The sequence below is a fragment of the Schistocerca serialis genome, chromosome 10 (genome assembly GCF_023864345.2).
Source record: "Schistocerca serialis cubense isolate TAMUIC-IGC-003099 chromosome 10, iqSchSeri2.2, whole genome shotgun sequence".
NCBI classification, from domain to species: Eukaryota; Metazoa; Arthropoda; class Insecta; order Orthoptera; family Acrididae; genus Schistocerca; species Schistocerca serialis.
The window spans coordinates 147152361-147172139 of NC_064647.1; the positions used below are offsets into that span (position 1 = coordinate 147152361).

At 43.4% G+C, this 19779-nt stretch overlaps 1 protein-coding gene and 1 pseudogene across 1 annotated transcript in view; one reads left to right on the forward strand and one right to left on the reverse strand.

The window, feature by feature from the left end:
* Positions 1-19779, reverse strand: part of LOC126425154 (centrosomal protein of 164 kDa) — a 688023-nt gene that overhangs the window by 391842 nt on the left and 276402 nt on the right. The window lies entirely within an intron of this gene.
* LOC126425342 (5S ribosomal RNA) lies at positions 18350-18467 on the forward strand (annotated as a pseudogene).

Below are 19779 nucleotides of genomic sequence, written 5' to 3' on the forward strand. Positions count from 1 at the left end.
TAAAAGACACTTGCATGGCAAAATGGTGATGTCCAAAACCGGCGCTGAGACAACTGTGATGGTGCACCATGGGCTATAGATGATAGGGGTGAACGATGGCCGCAGAGATTTTTGCATAGGAATAGACGTGCAACTCCTGAGCAGCTGATCGCCCAGATGAACCAAGGCGCTACCAATAGATGATAGGGGTAAACGATGGCCGCAGAGATTGTTGCGGAGGAATAGACGTGCAACTCCTGAGCAGCTGATCGCCCAGATGAACCAAGGGGCTACCAGTAGATGATAGGGGTAAACGATGGCCGCGGAGATTTTTGAAGAGGAATAGACGTGCAACTGCTGAGCAGCTGGTCGCCCAGATGAACCAAGGGGCTACCAATAGATGATAGGGGTAAACGATGGCCACGGAGATTTTTGCGGAGGAATAGACATGCAACTGCTGAGCAGGTGATCGCCCAGATGAACCAAGGGGCTACCAACAGATGATAGGGGTAAACGATGGCTGTGGAGATTCTTGCGGAGGAATAGATGTGCAACTGCTGAGCAGCTGATCGCCCAGATGAACCAAGGGGCTACCAGTAGATGATAGGGGTAAACGATGGCCGCAGAGATTTTTGCGGAGGAATAGACGTGCAACTACTGAGCAGCTGATCGCCCAGATGAACCAAGGGGCTACCAATAGATGATAGGGGTAAACAATGGCTGCGGAGTTTTTTGCGGAGGAATAGATGTGCAACTGCTGAGCAGCTGATCGCCCAGATGAACCAAAGACTACCAATAGTGTCTCCTCAAGACTGTTCAGCGACCATTGCTGCATATAGTCCTCCGCAGCAGGCGCCTGCTTCATGAAGCCATGCTGACTGCTGTTCATTGGCGACAAAGGCTAGAATTTACATGCCATTACCGCAACTGGACGTCCACTGAGTGACGACAGGTTCCCTTTTCAGATGAAACACATTTTATGCTCCATTAGACGGAAAGCAAACACTCTGCTACAGTTGTCTGAAGGGTTCAGGCTGGAGGACGGAATGTTACGGTCTCATGGCATTCCCTGGATGTCTCGTCATTCTGGAAGACACAGTGGATCAACATAGGTATGCATCTATCCTTGGGGATGATGTCCACCCATACATGCAGTTTGTTTTTCCTTGGCACAAAGACATTTACAGCAGGGCAGTGCAACATGGCACACAGCTTGCAGTGTACGTGCGAGGTTCGAAGAGCACTAGGACGAGTTTACTATGTTCACCTGCACACCAAACTCCACAGATTTAAATGCAATCGAGAATCTGTGGAACCACCTCGATCGGGCTATTTGCACCGTGGCTCCTCAACCGAGAAACCTAGCACAGCGGGCCACAGCACTGGAGTCGGCATGCCTTCCAATCTCTGCCATTATCTTCCAGAATCTCAGTGACTTTATTCTTGCACGTGTTGCAGTGGTTGTTCAGTCTTTAGGCTGGTGACTGGGCAGTATCTAATTGATATGTTAAGATGCTTTGTGTGGTGATGGAATGAGATATTTTTCCATGCTACACACCCTGATAAAGCATCGAATTGGTACCAGCTTAGTGGTACATACATGGCGCCTATGGTGAGCTATTCCCACATCACAAATTACTTGTTACTGAATGATATGGAACACTGTAGTACATGTCTCAACAATAGTGCTCTGCAGGGAATAAAATGGTGTTTTTAATCCTATGGAAGACTACCTGTATAGAGAAATATTGGTATTGTCTCTCAATTCTACGTTTTCACACTAAAATCACGATTTTTTAATGCTGGTCAGCTTTTTGGAAGGAAGTATTAAGATCATGGTGTAACCATAGCTATCTAATTATTATCTGTCTTGAACAGATTGTCGATGTGCAGTATATCACTTCAACTAAAAACAGTTACATCCTTTGGGCACATATAATTATACAGCATTTTTTGCTAATTCTACCACAAGACATATGACTTAATATCTCTAATGCAATTTAAACTATGCAGAAAATCAAAAAAAAGTCCACTTGTCTTGGATGGAATAACAGTATTTGTGGGAACAGCAGCAGTTTATGGTTCTTTTTTCTTAAGACCCATAGAATAGCAAGATGGCATCGTCTTGATACAGTATAACCATCCAGTTCAAGCAGATCCAAATGGGAATGGAAGCTTATAAACAGATCTTCTGTATATTTCCTGGTGTAGTAGTAAATGCTATCGAATCCATTTTTCTGCATGCACATCAACAAGTGATCACTCTCAGTTAGTATTTACGGTGCGTGCATATATATTATGTCCCCCAATACTGTACTTGAATACTGTATTTGAATTATAGGGCAAACTGGACGTGCTTTCACCATCAGATATAAAGAACATCTTTTGAGAAAGAACGGCACCAGTCCCCTAAATTCATCCTTTGCCGATCATATCTTAATTACTGGACACGTGCCTAAAGCCATAGGCGATAACAATATTCTGCATACCGAAGGTATAGGTTAGAGGAACTGGAGATTTTCCAACATCTCACTCGTCATGATGGCCTCATTCTCAACGAACAGCTGCAGCTGCGAAATAAAAACTTTTTTGAATGTATAAAGCCATTGCTTGATCTTTGATTCAGATTTCCTCATGCACTTTACCGAAATGTTGTTTTCCTGTCACATCTTTGCTGTTTTCTTGTATGTCATAACTAATGTTTTTTACGTTACAAAACGTATCTCTATTTAAAGCAGATAACTTCATCTTGTTATTATTAATGCGTACGTTATGCCTGAATCAGCTGCATCACAATTTCATGTGTCTAATTTTGAATGTACAGTAGCCTAGTTGTTTCGGCGGCTACTAGATGGAACTCGTAGCAACGCCATGTTTGCTTGCCCACACTTTCTAAAGTGGGCACCTCAGTTTCGTTGCAACTCTTGTTCACAGTACGAGCAGCCCTTAGCGGCTCGCCATCTCACAATTGTTCATGACGTCGCCTTTCCGGCTTAGATCTTTTTTAATATGTGACTTGTAAGTTCTGCATCTTTTCCAGTCAGTACAAACTTTAATTTTATTAATGTATTATATACCTAATATGTTTTAGAACAGTTACTCCAATTCTGAAGAAGACGCTCATAGTAGCGTCGAAACCAGGTCAATTTTGACTTAGTATTTGTGACCGAGGGCTTATTTGTTCCAATATATGTACTTGAATTAATTTGTAAGCCCTGCTTGCTCACTGGTAATGACTTGCTCTCTTTCAAGTAACAGTCTATATTCTTCCTTCCTTTTGCAAAACATAGCAATTTTTTTCGTTTTCTGACCCCATTCGATTCCCTTTCCACTTTTTCCAACATTAGCTGCTCTTAAACAATAGTGATCAGCCTTAGTCTATTGAATACACTGCTTCTTTTTTCTTAAGATCTATGGAGTAACAATAGTTGTTGGAACAGTAACAGTTAACGGTACTTTTTTCTTAACACCTGTGCAGTAGAGGCCTATAAACAGATTTTTCGTATATTCCCTAATGGAGTAAACATCCTCGAATCCATCGTTTTTCTGCAAGTACACCGAGATGTGACCACCTTCCATAATTATATTCAGTAAATGCAGATATCTCATATTTCCCACATGCACCTCTATTTTTTCCATATTTTGCGTGTAAATTTATATGTAGTGATTGATAAAGATTTTTGTACATATATATATATATATATATATATATATATATATATATATATATATATATTCATGTACAAAAATCTTTATCAATCACTACATATATATATATATATATATATATATATATATATATATATATATATATATTCTTATTCGCCATTCGACCAGATGTGGTTTAGGTTCTTTAGCATCAAACGGTGATTCCGATTCTCTCAGCCAGTTAGACTGTCTAGAATGTGCTTGCAGGAGCATTTATTCTTCCTCCTCCAAACATCTACCCAGGAAAACGTCCATGAACACCCTGTGTTCTGTCGAATACATACACTAAAACATAAAGACTGTAGAGGAGGTAGGGTGCATTACAGTGTTAGTTAGGTATCTTAAATATAGCTTGATGTTACTGACTCTAACAAAATCTCTCTCTATAACAACCTAAAAAAAGGTGACACACAGTCTCACTTCCTCCTTGTTAGTAATATAGAATACCGATCAACTGCACCTATCACAGCCTCATACATGCTCTAAAGATCCAAGATGTATGCAACAGATGGGAATAATGTTCATGGAACTGACTTTATCCAATTGTAAACACCTAAACCAATTGCACTACTTTGTATACGTGTTGGTTTGAAGAGGAGAGACACCATGCCCTACCTGAAAGCTAATGCTCGTGTTTTCATTGCCAGCTTCATTTGTTTTACAGCTTGACTGAACGAGGGGCTAAATGTGATATGTATGTGACGTGTGAATCTTTGGAAGTTTGTTATTTAAACTACATGTGAGCATGGGAACCTGGGTGTGTGTGTTGTTCGTCTAAGGAATCTGGTTACGTGTTGACTATGTAAGGAATCTGAGTATGAGTTGCCTGTGTAAGTTAAATACGTAGGGGAAACTGTGGATTGTGAAGAAGCCAGTTTACGTCACTTTTGTGCCTTAAAATGTGATCAAATAGTTCAGACACTTACGTCCCCCCAACTCTCCAATTTATAACTTACGGCCTATGACCGATGTTTTCCTTGAAGATAGTGTTCCCAGTGTGGTTAAGGAAGATTGTAAGCGTGCCAAAGACAACATACAGATCACCCAATGGAGGGAGACACAGAGATATAATCAAGGTAGGCAGTCAACATCACTTCATCCTGCTACCTCATACAGTGAATTCCACTTACCAGGTGGATACACGCAAGATCTATACGACACTGCGTAGACGGGTCATTGTCAGTCGGTAGAGCTACTGCTCAGACATGGCTTACCTGCAACAGAAGAAAAAGAAAGATTTGAGAAGCGACTCCACGTGGTTTGCAAATAATGGACAGCACACCATACAATATTCTGGAAGCCAAATACTTTTAAATGTGAAACTTAACAAGATTTTAGAAATCCTGAAACAATTGCTAGAAAGTTGCATTTGGAATAAATCAAGACAAAAACTAAGTATATGTCTGTAACTAACGAACATCAACATAACATGAAGCCCATGCATAAAAATTGCTTCACGTAAGTTTGATGCTGTGCATTGTATCACTTTATTACTTATCTTGTACCAGAAGTAAACTGTAAGAATGTCAGCAAAACTGCTGTTTAGGAAAACTAACGTTATGGTGTATAAAGTTTTAGTGGGGCCAGTGCTAACATATGACGCTGAAACTTTAACACCAACGAAGTACGATGGAAAGAAACTTCGGCATATTTAAGAGAAAAGTTTTGAAACAAATGACTGGGTAAGTAGAAAAAAACTGCTGTTTACAGTACGAGAGTCAACTACAAATTATATAAATCTATATAACGAACCTGATATTGTCAAGTGCATTAAGAATAAAAGGCTGGAATTTGCAGGACGTATACAGACAGCTAATGACAGAATGATTGAGAAGATATTCATTGCGATGCGTGAAGGAACAAGGAGGGTTGGAAGACGAAAGATAAGGTGAGAGGAACGTTTCAGAGAGAGTACATGAGGAAAACGGGAAATCAGCACTAATCAGTAAAGAACTGAATAATCTTCTAAATAATGGCAAGGATCACATAGGGAAGGAAGGAAAGGAGATTAAACATCCCGTTGACATGGAGCTCATTACAGGCGGAGAACAAGCACGGAATGTGCCACGGGTGAGGGAGGAAATCGGCAGCGCCCTTTGAAAGGAACCAACCCAGCATTTGTCTGAAGCGATTTAGGGAAACTATGGAAAACCTAAATGTGGATGGCCGGACGGTAATCTGAATGTTCGTCCTCCCGAATACGAGTAGAAAGTGCTAATCATTCCGCCACCACATAGGATTGTCGTGCCACTGACAATGCAATGTAAAAAAGTAGTCGTTGGGATAAAATGTGATCGGTTTAGCCCGGAACAGCGGCCATCCGAACATCTGTCTTACTGTAGCTACGTTACAGAATATCAAGCAAGGTTTGAACGACCAACGGGATACGGCACGCAGACAAATTGTGCGAATCGATTAATTCCTTTTGCAAAAGGTTTTGACTGCGCTGAAGCCGGTCGCTGTGGCCGAACGGTTCCAGGCGCACTCCGTGAAGAATAGGCTGCTATTCCCCAAGAAACCTTCTAGCACCTGATCGAACGTATGCCAGCGGAGTGGGAGCTGTCATCAAGGCTAAGGGTGGGCCAAGACCATATTGAATTCCAGCTTTACCGATGGAGGGCGCCGTGAACTTGTAAGTCATTTTCAGGCAGGTGTCCGGATACTTTTGATCACAAGGTGTTGCAGCCAGCGGTTCTAGGTGCTTCAGTCCGAAATCGCGCTGCTGCAACTGTCGTAGGTTCGAATCCTGCCTCGGTCATGGATGTGAGTGATGTTCTTGGGTTAGTTAGGTTTAAGCAGTTCTAAGTCTAGGGACTGATGACCTCAGATGTTAAGTACCATAGTGCTTGGAGCCATTTGAACCATTTGAACTGCGCTGAGATGAATGCTCAGCTTATGGTAGCGTTTTTAAGTGAACCGTTCGAATGTTACGTCCAATCATCCAATCATCCTTCAGTAACTCAAGAATGGAGCGAGACTGATGGTTCAAATTTGGTCCAGTGGTGTATCGGACCTTGGTCTGACACAAGTATCAACCGTTTTAAAAAATCTTGCTTTGTTTGGATTTTACGTGCAAAAAACAGATTTTTCTGGAAGGTTTCAGAAGTGCGCCAGTTCTATACTTTAAACATGTACGTATCGGTTCAGACTTTGGACGAAGGAAGATAAATGGATAAAGTCGAAACGAAATTTTTTTTCCATTAACCTTCATCCGTTGTCAAGATACGATGGTTTAAAGTCTAGCTAAATGTGGCACGTAAGATTCGTTCATACATGAATTGAATGCGCGGAAACCGTTCGAAATGAACGAAATACACAAAAAATGCATTCCTCCGATGAAATTGAAAATTCACTTTCAAAAATATAGGTTCAAACTTGTGCGAGTCGGTTCAAATCTTGTACGAAGGTAGACAAATACATGTAATTGATGATCGATGTGTTGTTTTGTGAAACCTTTATCTGTTGCCACTGTAAAGCAACATGGTTCGAAAGACAATAAAAGCTTATACCGGATCAGACGTCGTCTGTGCCAATAAAAACCTACAGCGGTTGCCAAGCAACGGTCATATGATGTCAAAATTATGGCAACGTAAAAGATGGGAACCATAATTAAAAATGCACCTATCATAGCAGGAAAAAGGAGCGAATATGTCCCGGGCAGAGTTATTATATGTAAAAGTAGGGAACTAGCTTTCCGATTAGTGTGTGGCAGTTTCAAAGACATTTGAATAAAAAACATCTCGATAAATTCGCACCTTTTTACAACCATGATAAATGACATGTTGGATGGCGTGTGTATCACATGGCATCATGTATCACGTTATTTCACTTACCACGATGCATCTTATTACATGACATGGATGCTAATCTAACAACTAAAAAGGCGTCAAGTATGTGAAGACGTTTTGATTCAAATGTCTCTGAAGCTGCCAGATAAGTCGAAAAGCTAGTCCTCTCCTTTTACATCCCTAATTCTGTCCAGGACATACTCTACATCTACATGGATACTCTGTAAATCACATTTAAGTGCCTGGCAGAGGGTTCATCGAACCACCTTCACATTTCTCTATTATTACAATCTCGTATAGCGCACGGAAAGAATGAACCCCTATATCTTTCCGTACGAGCTCTTATTTCCCTTATTTTATCGTGGTGATCGTTCCTCCCTATGTAGGTCGGTGTCAACAAAATATTTTCGCATTCGGAGGAGAAAGTTGGTGATTGGAATTTCGTGAGAAGATTCCGTCCCAACGAAAAACGCGTTTCTTTTAACGATTTCCGGCCCAGATCCTGTATCATTTATGTGACACTCTCTCCCATGTTCCGCGATAATACAAAACGTGCTGCCATTCTTTGAACTTTTTCGATATACTCTGTCAGTCCTATCTGGTAAGGATCCCACACCGCGCAGCAGTATTCTAAAAGAGACTGGCAAGCGCAGTGTAGGCAGTCTCCTTAGGAGGTCCGTTACATTTTCTAAGTGTCCTGCCAATAAAATGCAGTCTTTGGTTAGCCTTCCCCACAACATTTTCTCGCCTTTTTGTGCTACGATTGTAGAATTCCTCATTCTGGTAATACTGTTTTCCACTGCGCCCTAGGTACCTCATTATGAGAAAACTCACAATTCATCCCAAAACTGCCTCGATACGAGGTGAGTGATATAAAACGGTAGCAAATCAGTTCAGCAGCCTCTTCTGCGGATGGGTGTGGCCTGTGTTCTTTTCCGATCACTTAGTCTCTATGATCCTTATCGAATCGTCAATCTAATTTCGACTACTCTCCATCACGTCGGTGTTTCCTTTTATCCTTGACCCGAATGCTTTGCTATGTAGACAAGCCACGCCACTCGGCAGTCTTCGTACGGCTTCCCGACTTTCGGCCAGGAAAGCTGCTTCCATTGGGAACTTTCGCACTGGTATCTGTTTCATTTCTTTTTAATTTCTGTTTTCCAATCGTTACTTTTTAGTTTATTGTTATTATTAAAATTATTACTGCGGATGTTCAGTGTGCATACAATGCAGCCACAACCTTGTTACACAGGACGAATGGCGGCACTCTTTTAAGGGTGAATAAATGTAAAATAATGCCTATAACAAAGAGAAGGAACCCGGTACAATCCAGTAAACAATATAGTCCTGAACACGCCACATCCATAAGTAGTTAGGGGTAATGTTAAAGAAGTGATATGAAATGATATGATAACGTAACATCAGTGATAGTCGCTTCAAGGTCCTGGAAAATTGTGGTTCATATGTAAAGTAAATCGCATACAAGAGTCTTATGGGACCAATTCTAGAGCTCTGTCCCGGTGTTTGGGGTCTTTATCATGTAGGCGGGACGGTGGACATGGAAACGATTCAGACACGAACTGCTGGGTACTAACACGCCAATACAGACGAAATCCAAGTGTAACAGATATGTTCAGGGCGTGGGGAAGGGAGGGTGGGGGGGGGTGGGGGGGAGACGGCTGCTTACATCAGAGTCCTTGCAAGAAAGCCTACGCAGTTCTCGCGAGCCCCGTTGGGTAGTCATCTTAGGGATTAAGAAGTCGCTTCAGCTGCATTTAACCTTTGACGAAGGCTGTAACTTAAATAGTGGCAACTATTTATTCACAACCGATACAAAACAGTTACATGTTTGCACCTCTTACCGTCCTTCAAAGTAGTCACCAGTGTTGTGTAGAACCCGTTGCCAGAGATGTGGAGATAGTGGAGATAGTATACCTATAGTAGAGCCTGTTCTGTTGACGGTGCGAATGGAGCGGTCTACTGCCTGTCGAATCTCTGGAACAGTTCTGAAGCGAAAGCCACGTGGTTCCTTCATCTTCGGAATCAAATCGAAGTCACAAGGAAGTCACGTCTGGGGAGTATGGTGGATGGTACAGTACTTCCCAGCCCCATCGACTGAACAGAGCAGCCACAGCTCGCGCTGTATGCGCCCGCGGATTGTCGTGCAAAATGATGGATGGATTGCGCAGAAAGTGTCGCAACATTTTCGCAAAGCTGGTCGCAGGTGATGCTCCAAAAACGAACAGTAATACTGTGCACTGACGGTCTGCCGTGGAGGAACGTAATGCGTTAGGATAACACCATCACAGTCGTACACGAGAATCACCATAACTTGAGACCGCTCCATTCGCACCATCAACAGAACACGCACTGCTGACGGTATACTATGCCTTCCAATTCGCTGGCTACGGGTTCTACACAACGCTGGTGACTACTTTGAAGGGCAGTAACAGGTGCAAACTTGTAACTCTTTTGTATCGGTTGTGAATAAATAGTTGCCATTATTTAAGTTCCAACGCTCGTATTAGCAGATCACAGCCCGTTTCCCGGCACTAAAAACCACATCCTTGAGTGACATGTACCTAAAACCCAAGATCCGTTATCAGATCAAACTAATAAACCGCTAAATGGCGGTACGTCAATGAATCAAAGTCAGCCGGACGTAAGGATCCAAGTGCAAAATGATCAGTAGAGGCAGAACTCCAGTCTATGCACATTCCCGGAATATGGAACGCGGCTGCGAGCTGTGAAATATTGTTGAGTAAATTTAGAGAAGCTGTCATCGAAGTAGACCTTTAGACTATGACGCCGCCACCTTCATATGCCTTGCTTAGGGATCACAGCGAGAAGATGAGAGTGATTGGAGCGCGTACAGAGGCATCTATCAGTAGCTTTCTTCGCGCTCAGTGTATCAATGTAGTAGGATAGAAAATCGATAATAACGGTACGTGGAAACCTCCGCCATGCACTGTTCAATAGCCGGCGGAGCGTACATGCAGATACAGATTAGATTTAAAAATACGTGTATATGGATACATAGACTACATGGAAAAATGGAAATGCCGTGTGGCTAGGGCCTCTCGTCGGGTAGACCGGTCGCCTGGTGCAAGTCTTTCGAGTTGACGCCACTTCGGCGAGTGGCGTGTCGATGGGGATGAAATGATGAAGATACGGACAACACCAGTCCCTGAGCGGAGAAAATCTCCGACCCAGCAGGGAATCGAACCCGGGCCCTTAGGATTGCCACTCTGTCGCGCTGACCACTCAGCTACCAGGGACGGATGAACACTACATATTAACTGATGATAAAGCACAAGTACACATCATGGCAAAACACAATAAATATGATTTTTTTTGGGGGGGGGAATAAAGTTCACAAATTGAAGAAAAATCTTATTAGTTCTTAAGTAGAGTTGCTACATAATCTTGAAGTGCGTTTCCATCACGGAAACTTCTCCAGTCAACTTCGTAAGAAATAAACTCTCAAAAAAGTTTTCTACCATCCTCGTGATTTGCATAACTTATTTTTAATAGGAAACCTCATTCTCAACGCCGCTTTGATCACAGGAAACAGCTACTTACAACCAACCATATCAGACGCTTTTCGTCATTTCCACGTATTACATTACATTTACTTACTCTTATGTTGACGGTCTTCCTGTTTGCAAAAACTAATATTGACAGTAACACTGGCATCTTTTCCACCTGACCGATGTCAGGTGGCCGTTCATAAATTTTTGTTTCAATGTTTTTGCATTGACTTCACCTCAATATATTCATACAATCTGTTAGTTTTAGCCGGCCGGAGTGGCCGAGCGGTTCGAGGCGCTACAGTCTGGATCCGCGTGACCGCTACGGTCGCAGGTTCGAATCCTGCCTCGGGCATGGATGTGTGTGATGTCCTTAGGTTAGTTAGGTTTAAGTAGTTCTAAGTTCTAGGGGACTGATGACCTCAGAAGTTAAGTCCCATAGTGCTCAGAGCCATTTCAACCATTTTTCTGTTAGTTTTCTGTTTGATGCAAAATTTACGAGACCGTGCTTCTCTCGACGTGACACGTACTGCTTGAAGGGAAGCGATGACCAGTAACCGCCACAAGACGGCATCCGCACTGTCACCAACCTATATGTTTATAAAAACCGTTGTGTGTAGATACATAGGTTCCACGCCTCCTCCTACAACACTAGCTAGATTTCAACCGAAATGGGCACACGTATCACTTACCATCCGTAAGGAAACACTGTGGGGGTAAGGCCCACCTACGTCCCACAGGATTGCCAGTGAAGTGCGACTGAAAAGGCGGAGACACAGAAGAAGAACTTAATAACGCTAACAATTTCAATCAAATTTTATTTTTACATGACTCATTATTTGTATTATTTAACCACCCGGATATAGGGCGCGTTAGCACACTGCTTCCGGGATTCGGGGAGGCGCGCCGACTTCTGATGCAATCCGCCCGGTGGATTAACGAACAGCGCCGGTGAGCCGGCCAGCCTCGATGTCGTTTTGAGGTGGTTCTCCACATCCGAGTAGGTGAATACCAAGTTGGTACCCCTGTCTTGACTTAGTTACACAATTCGCATGCACTTAGAAAACGTTCGCACACTTTCAGAAGGGATAACGCTGGACACAGGCAGATCAGTTACACGGTTCCATACAGAGTGACAGGGTGGGGGGAGCTGGTGCCACGACAGAAAGAGCATCCGGCCACGCTCTATCGCTAGCATTGCCAAGACCGAAAATTAACATATCGACACCGTGAAGATGCGGAAAAAATACCAGGAAAAACAAGAAAGAAGACAATTTATATTATTCGTATAAAAAATACTTTGGGGGTAATATAAGCATGGGAGAGGCAGCAGGGTGGTGAGTCGTGACATGTACAAACATTCGATAACAAACGATATTAGTAGCGAATCCAAATTCCCGCGGCCACTGCACTTGTTGGTGACGGTCGCAATGACATTACGCTACTATGGGAGGGACATGTTCAAATCTCTGTAACGCAAGAAACAATTTGTACCCTACTTGTCACACGTATCACTTCCCATCCGCAAGCGGGTATGTGTGAAAAGGGGTGACATAAAAGTGTAACGGTAGTTCTAATGGTTCAGAGTGCAGTGAGGCTCTGTAAGTACAGAGTGTCCCTGTAAGCTTACACAGGCTAATATAACTATTTTCAATACCTAGCTAGCATGTAAGGTAGAAAAACCTTCTCTCCTGCCCCCAATTTCTCATTCATAAACTTCACCAGCACAATATCTCCCAGAAGGAATGTGATTCAATGTGAAGAAACGATATCATATAGCCTAACTAAAAAAATAAAAAAACGACCCACCACGAAGCAATTATTCGAACGGGACAGAAATCGGTGGATATGATTTCCATGTACAAACTAACAAATAATTACAATTTTTTTTTAAAAAAATGGACAATTTATTCAAGAGAACGAGCTTTACAAATTGAGCAACTCAATAACGCGTTGGTCCTTCTCTGGCCCTTATGTAAACAGTTTTTCGCTTAGCATTGCGTGTTACGAGGGTAATTCAATAATTAAAGAGACACACTGGCCTGGGGAAAAACTGTTAGTACGTCAAGTTTGGTACTTTTATGGCTTTCAGTTGGCATCACTGGGATGAGCCCTGATTAACATTGTTTTGTTTATAGCCTTAAAATACATTTCAAGACGGCGAGTCCGCTTGAAACGTCCACATCAGTTGAACAATGTTCTGTTATTCGTCTTTTTACTTTCTGAAAGCGAGAAGCCAGTGAATATGTATACTGTAGAATGTCTGAAGTTTATGGTGAAGGTTGTATGAATCGTGCAAATTTTTACTAGTGAGCAGATCAGTTCAAAACTGGTTGAGACTCAGTGACTGACGAACACCGTCCTGGCCGACCAGTTGCAGTTTCAAAGCCCTCACTTGAAAGTCGAATTGATGACATTATTGGTGCCGACGGCCGCGTGACTGTGGAAATGATGGTTGATAAAGTTCGAGTTTGGTTCAGTTCATAACATTATCTGTAACAAGCTGAAGTACCACAAAACATCTGCAAGATGGGTCTCAAAGGAGTTGAGGTGGCTACGCAATGAAACAAGGTTGAGAGTGTGCGCAGAGCTAAAGGATCGTTACGAAAGAGAAGGTGAGCACTTCCTCAACAAAATTTCTGCTTGTCATGAAACTTGGATTCACTATTATGAGCCGGAATAAAAAAGACAAAGCGTGGAGTGGAAGCACACCAACTCACCCAGAACTCAAGCACCAGCTGGAAAAGTCATGTTGACGGTGTTTCGGGAATCTGAAAGTCCAGTTTTTTGTGATTATCTCGTAGAGCAGTGTACAATAAACAGCCAATACTACTCGGATTTGCATTTAAACAGGGTGAAGCCAGCCATGAGAGAGAGGCGTCGTGGATCTCAAAGGAGAGGCGTGATTTTCCAGCAAGACAACGCATGTCCTCATACTGCTCAACTAACCCATGAAACCATCGACAAAATGGGCTGGGAAGTACTGCCTCATTCCCCATTACAGTCCTGATTTAGCAACTAGTGATTTCCATTTGTCTGCTGCACTGAAGGAGGCATTACGAGGGAAGAGGTTCCACGACAACGAGGACGTGAAAATGTTTGTGGGAAATTGGTTCAAACATCAAGATAAAGAGTTCTTTGCAGCCGGAATAAAAGAGCTTATAGTCCGTTGGTAGTTTGAAGTGCATAAATGTTCAAGGGGATAATGCTGAAAAGTAGGAAAAGTATTGTTTTGTAGAAATAAACGCATTTTTCTCCAGACCAGTGAGTCTCTTTAATTATTGAATGACCCTCGTAGATTGTTAAGAGTTGTTGGATATCCTCCATATCGTGCCAAATTCTGCACAGCAGGCGCGTTGGATGGTCAAAAACCCGAGATACCTGAAGAGCGCCGGCCGGGGTGGCCGAGCGGTTCTAGGCGCTACAGTCTGGAACCGCGTGACGCTACGGTCGCAGGTTCGAATCCTGACTCGGGCATGGATGTGTGTGATGTCCTTAGGTTAGTTAGGTTTAAATAGTTCTAAGTTCTAGAGCCACTTGAACTTGAAGAGAACAGCGCATAATGTTCCAACCCTCTCAAATGGAAGAGATCCGGCTACTGTCTGTCGCGTCTCCACATCGCGCACTTTTTGATTTTGTATGCAGGTTATGTTGCATAAAATTTTAATTAACTGTATATTGCTTATGGTTGCGAGCACAAAAGATAACATGCGATTCTCACTATTAGTTTCTATAGTTGAAAAACTTTAACTTTGTGCACCTCAACCTATTATGTGGGGATACGCACAACACTAAAAGATCTCCTGCTGTGAACGTGTGATTTTTAATTTACAAACTATTTTCACATAACCTTGATCTGGCCATTTAGAAATGGAACACGGTGTCATTACTGTAACTAATTATGAAATTAAACATGTCCTTCTCTCCTTTCATCTCTGAAATGGACTGAAAATTACTCTTATTACACGTACAGAAGTTACAGTATGCTATATTGGCTAAACATAAAGCTGCGGTGGATTTTTTTAACATATGAACACTATTGATTGCCACGACTAACACGACAGCATGAAACAAAAAATGAAATTTGGTTTTAATATTATTATTAGCCAGAACAGGTTTCAGCAAAGCAGTCTTTGATGTAACACAAGTAAAGTTTTACCACTCTGGTTTACGTAAATTATTTACGTCAGTGAGATGGTAATAGCAGTTGCCCATTTCCACCTGAAAATAGCATAATAAAATCCACAATTCTCCACTGAGGTCTCCGGGAAACTGAAAAATATAATATTAATGTAGCATTACCTGCCCGCTTATTTGCGGGAAAAGTGCTTTCATTCAATTATAATTTGAATTTGCCGCGGCAGTGGCTCCCGCTCTAAAATGGCTCTGAGCACTATGGGACTTAACGTCTGAGCCCATCAGTCCCCTAGAACTAGGACATCATATGCATCCATGTCCGAGGCAGGAATCGAACCTGCGAGCATAGCGTTCGCACGGTTCCGGACTGAAGCACCTAGAACCGCTCGGTCACAGCGGCCGGCGCGGCTCCCGCGATCGCGGCGCAGCTCTGCTTCACGAAAAATTCTAAATATGCTGAAAACGGCTAAAAAGGTGGAATTAAATACTGGGCAAGCCAGCAATAAATTATTACAAGTATTCAAAAATCAACATAAATTCAAAGTGCACACCTTTTTTATACATCAACCTCCAATGGCATCTTTCTCGAACAAAGAACAAAAGAAAGCTAACCAAGCATTCAAACGAGCATCATAGGCTCTTACAAATTTAACGGCTACAAGAAAACAGATAGAGTAACATTTAAGCCTCCATTATTTATAATCAATTCAGCACGCTAACAAATATCCTTGTTAATTTTTTCAATTATCACTGTCTGTTACGATTTCCACACTCGCCGACCACAGACATTATCTGAAAAATATAGATACCTAAATATATTACACCGATTTTGCAAATGTCTTGCCAGGAGACGTGACATGTCCTGGCCACGGTAGGGTTTGGCAAGTTCTAAGACAAGCGGTAGAATCTCTTGCCGTGTGCCGGCGGGCATTATTTGCTGAAATGTAAGCCCAGATTGACTTGCGATAGAGGACAACGAAGAGTAGAATATAGTCGAGGTCCTTCTATGCTATACGTATGCCGTGGATGGCAACGAAAGGGGCTCTGCTATGAAAAGAAACGGCATCCCGAACATTAACCCTGGTTGACAGGCGACAGTGAGTGGTGACCCAGCAATGTTCAGGGCGTCTCCAGACACGCCTTCAGCCTGGAATCTCATCGACTGGAGTAGAATTGTCTTCAGTGATAGACGTGTCTGGGGACGTCCAGGGCAGTGGTTGGATGCCTGGCTGACTGTCGCCCGCCATACGGCTCGACAACCTGGAGTGATGGTCTGGCGTGCCATTTTGTTTCGTTGCAGGACCCCTTTGGTTATCATCCGCGGCACTCTTACAGCACAGGGGTACGTCGACGATATTCCACTCCCAGTTTTGTTGTCCTTCATGGCAATCCATCGTGGGCTAATATTTCAGCCAGATAATGCCCGCCCACAAATGGCCAGAGTTTCTACTACACTACTGGTCACTAAACCAAGAAGAACTGCAGATGATAAACGGGTATTCATTGGACAAATATAGTATACTAGAACTGTCATGTCATTACACTTTCACGCAATTTGGGTGCATAGATCCTGAGAAATCATTACCCAGAACAACCACCACTGGCCGTAATAACGGCCTTGATACACCTGGGCATTGAGTCAGAGCTTGGATGACGTGTACAGGTACAGCTGCTCGTGCAGCTTCAACACGATACCACAGTTCATCAAGAGTAGTGACTGGCGTATTGTGTCGAGCCAGTTGCTCGGCCACCATCGACCAGGCGTGTTCAGTTGACGAGAGATCTGGAGAATGTACTGGCCAGGGCAGCAGTCGACATTTTCTGTATCCGGAAACGCTCGTACAGGACCTGCAACATGCGGTCGTGCATTATCCTGCTGAAATGTAGGGTTTCGCAGCGATCGAATGAAAGGTAGAGCCATGGGTCGTAACACATCTGAAATGTAACGTCCCACTGTTTAAAGTGCCGTCAATCCGAACAAGAGGTGACCGAGACGTGTAACCAATGGCACCCCATACCATCACGCCGGGTGATACGCCAGTTTAGCGATGACGAATACACGCTTCCAAAGTGCGTTCACCGCGATGTCGCCAAACACGGATGCGACCATCATTATGCTGTAAACAGAACCTGGATTCATCCGAAAAAATTACGTTTTGACATTCATGCACCCAGGTTCGTCGTTGAGTACACCATCGCAGGCGTTCCTGTCTGTGATGCAGCGTCAAGGGTAACCGCAGCCATGGTCTCCGAGCTGATAGTCCATGCTGCTGCAAACGTCGTCGAACTGTTCGTGTAGATGGTTGTTGTCTTGCAAACGTCCCCATCTGTTGACTCAGGGATCGAGACGTGGCTGCACGATCCGTTACAGCCATGCGGATAAGATGCCTGTAATCTCGACTGCTAGTGGTACGAGGCCGTTGGGATCCAGCACGGCGTTCCGGATTCCATATTCTGCTAACAGTCATTGGATCTCGATCAACGCGAGCAGCATTGTCGCGATACGATAAACCGCAATCGCGATAGGCTACAATCCGACCTTTATCAAAGTCGGAAACGTGATGGTACGCATTTCTCCTCCTTACACGAGGCATCACAACAACGTTTCACCAGGCAACGCCGGTCAACTGCTGTTTGTGTATGAGAAATCGGTTGGAAACTTTCCTCGTGTCAGCACGTTGTAGGTGTCGCCAACCTTGTGTGAATGCTCTGAAAAGCTAATCATTTGCATACCACAGCGTCTTCTTCCTGTCGGTTAAATTTCGCGTCTGTAGCACGTCATCTTCGTGGTGTAGCAATTTTAATGGCCAGTAGTGTACTTGTCTTCATGCATGCCAAATCGTCGCCTGATTTGTTCCCGTTTGGACTCTTATCGGGAGGCTCCTCCAGCCGGTACGATGTCCCTCACGAGGACATCCAACAACTCCATTTGCCGGCCGGCGCTTCAGTCTGGAACAGCGTGACCGCTACGGTCGCAGGTTCGAATCCTGCCTCGAGCATGGATGTGTGTGTTGTCCTTAGGTTAGTTAGGTTTAAGTAGTTCTAAGTTCTAGGGGACTGATGAGCCACAGATGTTAAGTCCCATAGTGCTCAGAGCCATTTGAACCAACACCATTTATTATTGCCAAGCCGAAGGACTGCATAAGGACTAGAGGTTGACCAACCCGTTACTCACTTGTTCAATTTGCGAAGCTCTTTCTCTTGAATGGCAACGGACTTGCCGCAGTGGTAACACCGGTTTCCGTCAGATCACCGAAGTTAAGCGCTGTCGGGCTGGGCTAGTACTTGGATGGGTGACCACCCGGTCTGCCGAGCACTGTTGGCCAGCGGGGTGCACTCAGCCCTTTGAGGCAATTTGAGGAGCTACTTGATGGAGAAGTAACGGCTCTGGTCTCGGAAACTGACATACGGCCAGAAGAGCAGTGTGCTGACCACATGCACCTCCATATCCGCATCCAGTGACGCCTGTGGGCTGAAGATGACACGGCGGCCGGTCAGTACCGTTGGGCCTTTATGGTCTGTTCGGGAGGAGTTAAGTTTTTTTTCTGTTGAATAAATCATCCTATTTTTTTCTGAAATTGTAATTATTATTTTGTGTATTTACGTCACAGCTACCGATTTCCGCCCCATTCCGATAATTCGTTAGTGGTGCGTCGCTTTTTTTTTCTTTTTCTTATAGTACATTTTCGCATTCGGGGGAAATAGTTGGCGATCTAAATTGCGTGAACAGATCTCGGCGCAACGAAAAACGTCATCTTTTTAATTATTGCCACCACAACTCGATTATCATATCTGTGATACCCTCTCCACTATTTCGCGATAATACAAAACGATCTGCCCTTCTCTGAACTTTTTCGATGTCTCCCGTGAATCCTAAAAGGTAAGGATCCCACACTGCGCAACAATAACGCAGAAGAGGACGGACAATCCTCTTTAGTAGATTTATAGCATATTCTAACTGTCGTGCCAATAAATCGGTCTTTGGTTCGCGTTCGCACAACATTTTATACGTCATGTTTTCAATTTAAGTTGTTCCTTGTTGTAATTCCTTGGCATTAGTTTGAATGAACAACCTTTAAATTTGTGTGATTTATCTTTTAACGAAAAGTCAACGGGTTTTTTATAACATGTGGAGGGCCTTACTTTTTATTACTTAGGGTCAAATTGCCGCTTTTTACATCCAATATCTTCTTTAAATCATTTTGCAATTCGCTTTGCTCTTCCGAAAATCGGGACCTTTGCCTTTCGCGGGCAAGTGCTCTACCATCTGAGCTACCGAAGCACGACTCCCCCAGGCTGTGGCTAAGCCATGTCTCCGCAATATCCTTTCTTTCAGGAGTGCTAGTTCTGCAAGGTTCGCAGGAGAGCTTCTGTAATGTTTGGAAGGTAGGAGACGAAATACTGGCAGAAGTAAGGCTGTGAGACCGGGCGTGAGTCGTGCTTCGGTAGCTCAGGTGGTAGAGCACTTGCCCGCGAAAGGCAAAGGTCCCGAGTTCGAGTCTCGGTCGGGCACACAGTTTTAATCTGCCAGGAAGTTTAATAACGTTTATTATTTTCGACTACTTTTGGTCTTAAATAAGCATTATCAAGACGACAAATATTAGTAATGTAACACTGGACGAGGCTTAACTGACGTT